An 11,363-nucleotide genomic window follows, 5' to 3' on the forward strand; every position below is an offset into this window, starting at 1 on the left:
TGGGGACCGTTTACTGCATGCAAAGCAGCAAACAGGACTACAACCCTGACCTACTAAACCATTCCCATTGCCGCCAAACCCTTCGTCTCTCCGGGACCACCAAGAAGGCATTGCTTCGGAGAGGGGCTATTGCATATCGGAACCTCAAGGTAAGCTGCGTAGCCATGCAGCAACGAACATCGATGACACGTTTAGGGGGGTCCACCAAGGTAGCATGCTAGCGCTTTGCCAGACTCCCGGGTGGTCCTTACCTCCCATTGTCCGCTGAAGGCGGGCAGGGTAAACTACAACACCCGCGCGTTTAGCTGCTCCGCAGGTAACAAAAACTGATACTGACGGCTCCACAATTTGACCTACTGCACGCAACCCTTAGCTGGCGGTATTTGTCTTCATTTGACCCGTGGAAGCGTGAGGTAGGAACTTGTGAGGTCCAGAGCTGTGTTGGTCGCTCCTTCCTGATTGTCGACTCACCATTTGGCAGCCCATATATCGTGTGACAAGTACGATGATACTCTATACCCATGGAAGCTAAGGAACTTTCTTTTTTTGGGCTTCGTGGCCGTGCGGTTAGTGTTACCAAGCATTTAGCCGTATCGAGTCAAGGGGTGTGGGTTCGATTCCCGCTTCAGTCTTGAGAAACTTTTCGTCAGAAATGCACTGATAAAAATCCACACGCTCGATCTGTGTGTTTAAAATTATGGATCAATTCATGAACGTCCATATCGATTTGCTATGATTTTCTTGCAAACTTCGTGTGTGTTACACATTAAATTCCTGTGTATTGCTTCATGGATTGATTCATCAACCGACAACAGGGATTCCATATTTTTTCCACATAAGTTCCCGAAGCTTTCTCTTCAGATTCGTATGTGTCAACCTATGAACGCATAGATCATCACTCCAACACGGATTGAGTGTGTTTTGCTTATGGTTATCTTGTGTCATAATCATAATGTTCAAGTTGGTCGATTCATTGATTTGCGCAATGAGATTGTTATGATGAAATCCATGAGCTATGCTATCGATTTCCATGTTCAAAGCTTCTAAATTGTTTGTGATCAACCCATGGGATGCATAGTGAACTAAATTGCGGTTGGACCTCGTGTCGAACGACAGTCATCATCATGCTTCCAAAGAGAAGAAGCAAATTTTGAAGCTGAAAGTGTTAGATGAAAATTTGTGAATTCAATTTTTCTTTTATTAGTGAAGTTGACCGATATACGAGAGTTCTACCTTTCTATAAGAAAACATTGATTATAATGTATAGTTTAGTAGAAAAATCGGATTCCACTAACAAATTTTCCTGGCTTTCAGTTTAGAAAAAAAAAATGAAATATGCTTATCCCTGACTTCCCAAATTATGGATTTACGGCGCCCCGCTTGTTGCTGGCTCACGGGTTTGAAAAAAAAATCAAGAGAGCTTGCGACAAGCAGAGGAGCCTCGGATCCATATTTTGGGGAGCAAAAGTTTTTCTACTAAATTTCTTCTTTCAGTCCCTTGACATTTATGTTCTATCACACATGACTATCTAAAGCTACTACATTTCGAATTCAATAAGCAAATCAGTTGGTTTTCATGATTTAATATTTGGAAATTCATTTTTGTTTCACATGACAACCTAATGTTGATACACATGTTATTATACCGTGCAATCAGTTATGAAATCCATATGGCTACCACACTCAAATCATGTGGTTTTCCTCATTGCGCAAATCTATAAGTAAAACACACGACCTTGACGTGTAGATTTTTCTCAGTGTGTATTTCGACTGTGCCACTGGGCGATGCATGCTAGCCCGTTGTCTAGTGTGATGCTTCCTTCTAAGGGCAAATCGTCCACTGGGAGCATTAACGTGTCAGTGTCTTTTTTTATTACGATTAGATCTTGAACCGATCAGAAATCGAAGCTTCAGCATGGTTTGTTTTGTAACTCCAGCAATTACTGTGAAAATATTTCGCTGATACTATTCCAGAATTTCCTCCAGAGAATATTGGACAATTGGGTCCTAAAATGTTTAATGAATTCTTGTTTTTATTTAATAATACGAAAGAACATGTTATTGCAACTACTTTAGCAAGTTTTCCAGCTCAAATAACGGCTATAACATTTTTAAACTTCAATTTTAAAAATGGTTCCAAATATGAACCTTGACACTTGTGATCTTGTTTGACATTCACTTTTTCGACAAAAATGCCACAGGGCATATAGTTTTAACACTGGGGTTGTACCTATCTGACATTTCGGAAGGGACACGGAAAACAAAATATACCCAACATTAGAGTTTAAACCAAAGGGTGTGGCAAAATCTCAAAAATCATAAAAAAATGTTTTTTGCAATTCCGTTGTATATCAGCCTACTTTTTAACAAGAAATTGATGAACATAATGGCCTACTTTTACTACCAAGAGAAACAGTACTGAAAAGTGCTACTTTTCAGCACTGAAAACGGTATCGAAAAGTAGCACTTTTCAGCACTGTTTTGGGAGATGTCAAATTAATATCTGATTGCCTCTATACGTCATTTATTGAATTGCTCTGAGTCTACAATAAGCGATTTCTTCACCACCGCTTAGGCATTAAACCTTGTTTAACCATACGGGTAAACGTGATTTACGGCATAACGGAAGGTGAAGAAATCGGCCCTAAATAACTTAGTCAACTGGGTTCTGGTTATACATCCGTTTGAAGATTCGAATTGAGTCGAATTGGATCGTCCAATGGATTTAGAGTCAGGGGCTAGTTGACTGTGATGGATTCGGAGTTGTAATCTGTTGGAATGGGATCGTCTTGTTCGTTCACTTTCGCCGGGAGCCTTATGCGGCGGTTCGTGCGGGCAATTCAGCACAAAATAATAATTTCGATATTGCGGGAAAACGTATGTAGCGTCTTACCTGATCAGTCACTGAAAATGGAATCGGCAATGGAAGTGAGAAAATATGTGACAGTCATTCCACAGCCTACCTGATTGAGGAAAATTGTACTGTTACTACGCATGGAAGCTCACGTGGGATTTCTTGAAATATGTTTATGTTCCAAGAAATAATCCAACTATAACGGCATTTTTCGTAATTGCAAAAAAAGTTGTACGCAACTCGTTGCAAAACTCGATTTTTTCAGCTCTCGTCGTATTTATCCAACTCGGCAAGCCTCGTTGGATAAATGTACCACTCGAGCTGAAAAAATCATCATTTTGCAACTTGTTGCTTAAATAACTATTTTGTACTTAAACCAATGAAAATCATTTAAAAATTGAGTAAACATGTGTTTCTGCCCTAAACTTAAGCGTTTGGTACTAAAATTGAGACAGGGCTTTGGGACCCTATTTCATCTACCGATTTTCCCAGTAGTTACTCTAGCAGATCTTCCACAGATTTCAACAGTTATTACAAGATAATGCGCAAAGGGTTATTATAAACATTTGAAGCAATTCGTTGGGGAATTTATACAGGAATCCCTACAAAAATCAAAGAGTTCCTGCACCGATTTTTAACCTTTCCTTCAGTCATTTTCACATGGATTATTGTATGAATCCATCAAAGATTTGTGCCAGAATTTGCTTCAAAACTACTCCAGGGATCTATCTACCAGGAAATCTATTAAGTGCTTCTTCGGAAATTTCTCAAAATACTTGGCCGGGGGTTCTTTATAGTGCTCCTCCAGTTTGTTTTTCAAGGAATTTTCCCAACAATTCGTCCATGACTCTTGCAGTTTTTTCAAAAATTTCTTTAAAAAAATTCAAATAAAATTCAAATAAAATTTCAAAGGCTCCTATCAAATTTTACACCAGTATATACTACAGCATCTATTCCGATTATTCCTGTACACATTTCTTCTTTAATTTGTGGGCTTCGTGGCGGTTAGCGGCGTCAGTCAACTAGGCGTATTGTGCCACGAGGTGTGGGTTCGATTCCCGCTCCAGTCGGTGGAAACTTTTTGTCAAACGATAAATTCATCGCTGGGCTATTGGGTGTTTCGTGTTGTCCGTTGCCTAACCCACCGTCGGTCGCCCTAGTGTACTGAGTACACGCACTTTGCGAAAAGCCGAAAAACACGTTGAAAATCTCTTCAAATTGATCCGGGTGTTGGTCCTATTCCAAGATCTACTCTTCTCCTTGCTTGTACAGAAGAAATTTCTCGAAAAAATCAACGAAAAGTATTCGAAAACATCGTGTTTTTAACCTAAGTTTTTACGCGTGTACTCAGTACACCAGTGCGACCGCTCGTGTAACTTTTTTTTACCGGGCCCGTCACACGAGTGGTCGCATCGTGTACTGAGTACACGCGGAGCAATTTTGCTTGTCAATCTAAAGCTAAGCAAGATAGAGTACTGATGTCTTCGGCAAATTTCTTCAGTTCAACGGTACCAATTGGTCAGTGGACAAATGAAACTTTGGAAACATCCTCAACTTCCAGTGGCCATCGGATTGTCCCCCGGGGGAACCGATGAAGGGGACATTTTGCAATGCAACTTCTCGAACACAAATATCTCAGGATCTAGATTGTTTAGCACGATGGTGTCTTCGGCAAAGTTGTTCAGTAGGTCAAGGACTAACATGTGATAGGCCGCTTGTTTCGGAATTCTGCCACCAGTTGGCGCTAGTGAGCATGTAATTTTTCAAACACAGATATCTCAGGATCCTGACTACCTAGAAAGATGCGGTCTTCGACAAAGTTGTTTAGTAGGTCATGCACTAACACATTATAGGCCATCTAACTTGAAATTCTGCTATCAGATGGCGCTAGTGAGTATACAATATTTCAATCACAAATATCTCAGGATCCCGATTTTTTAGAAAGATGGTGTTTTCTTTTCGGCAAAGTTGTTCAGTAGTTCAAGGACTAATATGTAATGATTTATTTAATTCGGAATTCTTTCACCAGATGGCGCTAGTGAGCATTTTTCGAACACATATATCTCAGGATCCCGATTATCTAGAAAGTTGACGTCTTCAACAAAAGTGTTTTTTTTTTGTTTATTAAAGACACTTAACACTCAAAGAGTGCATTCGTGTCGTAAATTGTATTTGTTCATTTCACATATCAACAGCGTCTTACAAATTAAGTACATCTTTTTTTCGATCATGTATAGTGCACCTTCCACTAAGAATCGGGTTTCTGGTCGCCTTGATTACACGATCTCTTGGCAGTGTTAAGTAGGTGATAAATCATGTGATAGGCCACCTAACTTGAAATTCTACTACCAGATGGCGCTAGGGGGCGATCCATTAATTACGTAAGACAATTTTCGGGGTTTTTCAACCCCCCCTCCCCCCATGGTAAGATTTTTTGTATGAAAATTAAAAATAAATTGTATGGCGCGTAAGAAATCTCAAACCCCCCCTCCCCCCATAAACCCTTACATAATTAATGGACAGCCCCTAGTGAGCATGCTGTATTTTGATCGCGGCAATCTCAGGATAGCGATATTATAGCATGATGGTGTCTTCAGCAAAGTTGTTTAGTAGATCAAGGACTAAACATGTGCTGTGCCGTTTGATTAGAAATTCTTACACAACACGGTTTATGTATTTTTTCAAAAGCATATATTTCAGGATCCTGATAAGGGAAATAAAAGATTAGAAAGATGATGTCTTTGATGAAGTGGGGGACGGACCTGGTGTACTGGTTAGAACACACGCCTCTCACGCCAAGGACCTGGGATCGAATCCCATCCCCGAGATAGTCACTAAAAATTTCAGTGACGACTTCCTTCGGAAGGGAAGTAAAGCCGTTGGTCACGAGATGAACTAGCCCAGGGTTAAAAATCTCGTTAATAAAGATAGAAAAAAAAAAACTTTGATGAATTTGTTAATCACGGGCCAACGTGTGCCAACGTACTTGAAATTCTTCCACATCAGGCTACACTAGAGGTCCTGATTCAATTTTTTCTAATACACGTTTTGTCAAATGTTTAAATATTTCGCTACCAATGAATTAATAGGCAAGCACAACATAAAACGAGAGATATAAGGTTCATTCTCAAATTCTAGATTAAAATTGAACTTATTTTTTACATTTAGCCCATTAAACGAACTTCTGATGAATACATTGAATATGTTTGCGTGAAAAGACGCACAGAAGTTCTCACATAAAACGCACTATATCTACGCAGTTTACAGGTAGAATCATCTCGGAAATTCTCATTATACGGTGAACCGGATAAATGGAGATCCGTACACACTTACATTATGTCTCCGACCTCAGCGAAACATTTCGCCAAGAACCCAAGAGCTGAGAATTCGGTAATTTTTAAAATCGAACCTCAGAACATATTCTACCGAGATATCGGCAAACTGAATTTTTCACAACATAAGTACTGTTCGGTTTTGGTAACATTCGTTTTCGACCCCAATGCAAAGGGTTCCCTAAATATGTTATGATATAGCATTAATTATGAACAATGTATATAACAAAATCAATGTTATAGGATGATTTACTATTTTAGTATCTAAATAATTTGACTACAAAAATGAATCACAAAAAGATCGTTTAATTTCGGCATGCTTCGTTTATAGCAACATAAATAATATTGAATTTTGCTGCACTGGTATATTGTGAAACCTCCATGAGTCAATTTTTCGCTACTCGATATCGACTCATGAAATCATACTAAAATTCAAATTTCATGTTCACTGTTATTATCCCCAACAACAGCTTTCCAAGGTACTGTACATAACGCGATATTACAATGAGTCGACAATCCCTTTCAATTATCAGAGCAATCATGGAGCGTTGACTATAATGATAAACCCAGGAAATATGATTATACTAGAGATGCACTGAGAGCATTTTGAATTTATTTATAAACAACACAGACAGTGACTATAGATCGTTGCACGTCTGACGTAACCTTGAAACTCCATATAGAAAAATGTCAACAATTCCAGCAGTGGATGACAGAGATGGAGAATTTTTTGTGACCTCACATGCACATTCGAGGTGATTCGAAAAATGTTGTAGTGTGCGTGTCGTTCCGTGAGTCGCCATAATAGACCGAGCTAACCGGAGACGTCACTTTCATATCGCTTTGCACTAACACACACCCATCTTCATTTTTGTGTAACAGCTTTCTGCCACCAATTGGACAGGCCTTTTCATGAGACAGGTCCGTGTTTCCATTCGTTTCTATCGGTGGACCGGTGCATTCAAGGGACTGTCATTTCCATTCAAGACTTCAAAGACCTTCCGAATCAGTTGATTTGAAACATCTCGTGAAAAGGCCTATTGCTCGATTGGAACAACGTTTCACGCATCTCTATATAAACAAATTCTGTGGATAACCCTTCTTTCTGGATAATCTAGAACTTCAAGTAGTATAGTAAAATACCTTAAGATGAATGAAAGATGACAGATTTGACAGATACGCGTATTTTGATCTCAATTGTAAGACCGTCTTCAGTGTCGTGTACTCGGAAAGCAATTCTATTGAAAAAACGATGTCAAAAATGAATATGAGAACGAATTTTATAGAAAAAAAAATTATACTGGTGGACCTGATATAGAAATGAAAATAAATATAATTTCTAACCAAACACAGTTCAGCCAAGATTTCTTAGGGTTTTTTGTAATAGGAGCCAGGAAGCTGTTTGTTTCGAGAAAAATCCAACACAGTTCGTGAAGAGAACAGAAGACGCCAGATTTCTAAATACAGTCACACCTCAATGAATCGATGTTCCATAGCTCGATATCGACTCATGAAACCATACTTGAAACAAAAACAAAAATCATGGTTACTATGATGCTCCCTTCAATCAGCTTTCCAAAGAATATCTGTTCCATGAGTCGATGATCCCTTAAATATCGACTGGAAGTTTGACTGTAGTTAAGATTCTGAAGTATTTACTTATGGAATGTTCATGCTGTATAGCGCCGTTTGGTGGGATAATTTCGAAACAAACGGATTATTACAACATACCTTAGCCTTGAATAGAATAAACCTGATAGAGACTCGCGTAGAGGAAAAATATCAACGTCATATGCAGCCCAGATTTTTGCCCTACGGCACCTGAGCCTTCCAATTATTTATTTAGTTGGTGTTACATCAATTAATTTGATAAAACCTCGTTAACGATGTTACGCCAATTTACTCGGTCCAAGGCTGTGTCTCTCCAACCTCGATTTTGGCCCACGTTCTCCAGATCTTGTTGCACCTGATCAAGCCACCTCGCTCGCTGTGCTCCCCGCCTTCTTGTGCCAACCGGATTCGACGCGAACACCATCTTTGCAGGATTGTTGTCCGGTAGTCTTGCAACATGCCCTGCCCAGCGCACCCTTCCGGCTTTAGCAACCTTCTGGATACTTGGTTCGCCGTAGAGCCTAGCGAGCTCGTGGTTCATTCTCCGCCGCCACACACCGTCCTCCTGCACTCCGCCAAAGATCGTTCTAAGCACCCTTCGTTCGAACACTCCAAGTGCTTGCAGGTCCTCTTCCAGCATGGTCCATGCTTCATGTCCATAGAGGACCACCGGTCTTATAAGCGTTTTGTACATGGTACATTTGGTGCGGGGGTGAATCTTTCTCGACCGCAGCTTCTTCTGGAGCCCATAGTAGGCGCGACTTCCACTGATGATGCGTCGCCGTATTTCACGACTAACGTTGTTATCAGCCGTTAACAAGGATCCGAGGTAGACGAACTCATCAACCACCTCAAAAGTATCCCCGTCTATCGTAACACTGCTTCCCAGGCGGGCTCTGTCGCGCTCGGTTCCGCCTATCAGCATGTACTTTGTTTTTGACGCATTCACCATCAGGCCGACTTTTGTCGCTTCACGTTTCAGGCGGGTGTACAGGTCTACCACCGTTCCAAATGTTCTGCCGACCATATCCATATCATCCGCGAAGCAAACAAATTGGCTGGATCTTGTGAAAATCGTACCTCGGTTATTGAACCCGGCTCTCCGCATGACACCTTCTAGCGCGATGTTGAACAGCAGGCACGAAAGTCCATCACCCTGTCGAAGTCCCCGGCGGGATTCGAACGAACTGGAATGTTCGCCCGAAATCTTCACGCTATTCTGAACACCGTCCATCGTTGCTCTTATTAGTCTTGTGAGCTTCCCGGGAAAGCTGTACTCGTCCATGATTTTCCATAGCTCTTCGCGGTCGATGCTATCATAAGCCGCTTTGAAATCGATGAACAGGTGATGCGTTGGGACTTGGTATTCACGGCATTTCTGGAGGATTTGCCGTACAGTGAAGATTTGGTCCGTTGTCGAGCGGCCGTTGATGAAACCAGCTTGATAACTTCCCACAAACTCATTTGTTATTGGTGATAGACGACGAAAGATAATCTGGGATAGCACTTTGTAGGCGGCATTCAGGATAGTGATCGCACGATAGTTTTCACATTCCAGTTTGTCGCCCTTCTTGTAGATGGGGCATATGACCCCTTGCTTCCACTCCTCCGGCAGCTGTTCGGTTTCCCAGATTTTGACAATCAGCCGGTGCAGACAGGCGGCCAACCTCTCCGGGCCCATTTTGATGAGTTCAGCTCCAATACCATCTTTACCAGCGGCCTTATTATTCTTGAGCTGGCTGATGGCATCCTTAACTTCCCTCAATGTGGGGGCAGGTTGGTTTCCTTCATCCGCCGTGCTGACGTAGTCACTTCCTCCGCTGTCGTGACCCTCGTCGCCTGTGTTCTCCGTGCCATTCAGGTGTTCATCGTAGTGCTGCTTCCACCTTTCAATCACCTCACGTTCGTCCGTCAAGATGCTTCCGTCCTTATCCCTACACATTTCGGCTCGCGGCACGAAGCCTTTTCGGGATGCGTTGAGCTTCTCGTAGAACTTTCGCGTTTCTTGAGAACGATGCAGCTGTTCCATTTCTTCACATTCCACTTCTTCCAGGCGGCGCTTTTTGTCCCGGAATAGTCGGGTTTGCTGCTTCCGTTTTCTTTTATATCGCTCCACGTTTTGTCGCGTTCCTTGCTGCAGCATTGCAGCCCGCGCTGCATCCTTCTCCTCCAAAACCTGCCTGCATTCTTCGTCGAACCAATCGTTACATGTCCTCCTTTCCACGTACCCGACGATGCTCTCGGCTGCGTTGTTGATGGCTGCTTTTATGTTGCTCCAGCAGTCCTCAAGAGGGGCTTCGTCAAGCTCGCCCTCTTCCGGCAACGCTACCTCGAGATGCTGCGCGTATGCGGCAGCGACGTTCGGTTGGGCCAGTCGCGCTAGGTTATACCGAGGCGGGCGTCGATACCGTACATTGTTGATGACGGATAGTTTTTGGCGCAGTTTCACCATCACTAGATAGTGATCAGAGTCGATGTTAGCGCCACGATAGTTTCTGACGTCGGTAATATCGGAGAAGTGCCGTCCATCGATCAAAACGTGGTCGATTTGTGATTCCGTCTGCAGTGGTGATCTCCAGGTGTATCGATACGGGAGGCTGTGCTGGAAGTAGGTGCTGCGAATGGCCATGTTCTTGGAGGCGGCAAAATCTATCAGTCGTAGGCCGTTCTCGTTCGTCAGCCGGTGGGCGCTGAACCTTCCAATCGTCGGTCTGAACTCCTCCTCCTGGCCAACCTGAGCGTTCAAATCACCTATGATGATCTTGACGTCGTGGCTTGGGCAGCGGTCGTACTCGCGTTCGAGCTGCGCGTAAAATGCGTCCTTGTCATCATCAGTGCTTCCGGAGTGAGGGCTATGCACGTTTATGATGCTGAAGTTGAAGAACCGGCCTTTGAGCCTCAACTTGCACATTCTTTCGTTGATCGGCCACCACCCGATCACACGCTTTTGCATATCACCCATCACTATAAAAGCTGTTCCCAGCTCACGTGTGTTGCCGCAGCTCTGGTAGATGGTATGATTACCTCTAAACGTTCGCACCATCGAACCTGTCCAGCACACCTCCTGCAGCGCTACGATGTCGAAACCGCGGATCTTCAGTACATCGGAGAGTATGCGTGTGCTTCTGATGAAGTTGAGAGATTTGCAGTTCCACGTACCGAGTTTCCAATCGCTAGTCCATTTCCGTCGCTGTGGTCTTTGCCGATTGTTCCGGTCCGTATTCTCTCGTTGACGTTCCTGTGCTGATGTGTTTTTACGGCTGGCTTGCAGGGCCTGACACCAACCTCCTAGATTTCCGGAGGACCATTCCCCCTAAATGTTCGGAGGGCCATAGTGCGCAGTTTAGCTTAGAGTCCTTCTCTGGCACTCGGACGATGATCAGCCGCCCCTGACATGGGGAACAGACGCTGTTGTGAGCCGCTCCTAACATGGAGTACAGACGCTCAAGGTTTGCAGAAGCAAACCCCCCCTTCCCTGTCAGCATACGACCAAAGTTCCCACCGGGGGTTGGTTACCCGATCTTCCCTAAGGTTACTCGTACCCCGGCCAGTACCGCGAGGAGGTA

This window comes from Aedes aegypti, chromosome 2 (genome assembly GCF_002204515.2).
Source record: "Aedes aegypti strain LVP_AGWG chromosome 2, AaegL5.0 Primary Assembly, whole genome shotgun sequence".
Classification (NCBI taxonomy): Eukaryota; Metazoa; Arthropoda; class Insecta; order Diptera; family Culicidae; genus Aedes; species Aedes aegypti.